This window comes from Leptodactylus fuscus, chromosome 5, assembly GCF_031893055.1.
Source record: "Leptodactylus fuscus isolate aLepFus1 chromosome 5, aLepFus1.hap2, whole genome shotgun sequence".
Taxonomy (NCBI): Eukaryota; Metazoa; Chordata; class Amphibia; order Anura; family Leptodactylidae; genus Leptodactylus; species Leptodactylus fuscus.
The window spans coordinates 100,399,648-100,401,238 of record NC_134269.1 but is presented as its reverse complement, the minus strand read 5'-3'; positions in this window follow the sequence as shown (position 1 = coordinate 100,401,238).

The following is a 1,591-nucleotide window of genomic DNA, read 5'->3' as shown; positions in this document are numbered from 1 at the left end:
TGGGGTCAAAATGCACACTATATGCCTTGATAAATTCTGTGAGGATGTGCAGTTTCCAAAATGGGGTCACTTTTTGGGAACTTCCATTGTACTGGTACTTTAGGGGCTCTGTAAATATGACCTGGCACCCAAAAACTATTCCAACTATTCTGCTCTTCAAAAGCCAACAAGTGCTTTTTCAGTTCCAAACCCCACCATGTACCCATAGAGCAGATTATGACCACAATTGTTTAACAAACTGTGGGGTACCTTTCCTCATTTAACCCCTTGCTTAAATTAAAATTTTAGGGATAAAATGACATTTTAGTAATTTCTCATTTACATATCCCAATGTTAATAAAATCTGTGAAACAGTTGTAGGGTCAACATGCTCACTATACCCTTGATAAATTCCTTGAGCAAATGAAACATGGCAACCAAAAGCTATTCCAGAAAAATCTGCTTTTCAAACGACCTGTGACACTTCTTCCCTTCCCAAACAGAAGTTTACATCCACATGTCAGGTATTTCCGTGTTCGGAAGAAATTGCATAAGAAATCGTGAGATGCATTTTCTGCTTTAACCCCTTGTGAATGTGTACACTTTAGGGCTAAATGAATGTATTATTGAAAAAAAAAGTCTAAATTTCACTTCCATATTGTTTTAATTCCAGCGAAATGCCTAAAGGGTTAACAAACTTCCCAAATGTTGTTTTGAATTATTGTGGCTTGTAGTTTTGAAAATGGGGTAATTTATGGAGGTTTCTAATATATAGGCTTTTAAAATCTTCAGAACTAAAATGGGAATGTTTTTTGTAAATCTGGACAATTGCTGTTAGATTTGTAAGCTTTACAAAATCCAAAATGCATTAAAGGATGATTAAAAGATGATGCCAATATATAGCAGAGATATGGTAAATAATTAATATTAATGTATTTGGGTAGTATGACTATATGTCTAAAAAGCAGAGCATTTCACATTTTGAAAATTCCTAATTTTTAATATATAAATGCAAAAATTATTGATGTTTACCACTAAGGGCTCGTTCACATCTGCACCCCGGTCTCCGTTTTGCAGGTTTCTGTTTCCTGCCTGAAGCTGGACAGGAGGCGGAAACCTGCAGTCACTTTTCAAGCCCATTCATTTGAATGGGTTTGGAAAGTGTTTGGCCGTGAGTGTCGGTGAGTGTTTTGTGCTCTCCGTGGCGAAACCGTTTTTTTTTTTAACCGGACACAAAGTCGGACATGTAGGACTTTGTGTCTGGTTAAAAAAAAAAAAGGTTTCGCCACGGAGAGCACAAAATGCTCACCGGCGTTCACGGCCGGACACAGTCTGACAGGTTTCATTCTTCTGTCGGCAGAAGACGGAAACCTGAAAATTTAGATCGGGTGCTGGTGTGAACCCAGTGTAACATGAAGTACAATGTGTCATGAAAGAACTGTCTCAAAATCACTTGTGTAAGTTAGATGGTTTCAAAGTTATTGCCATATGAATTGACACCTCAGTTTTGAAAAATGGGGCTGTGTCCTTAACCCCTTAGTGACCAGCCTATTTTAGACCTTAATGACCAAGCCAAATTTTGGAAATTTTCCCTGTGTGACTTTGTTAGTGA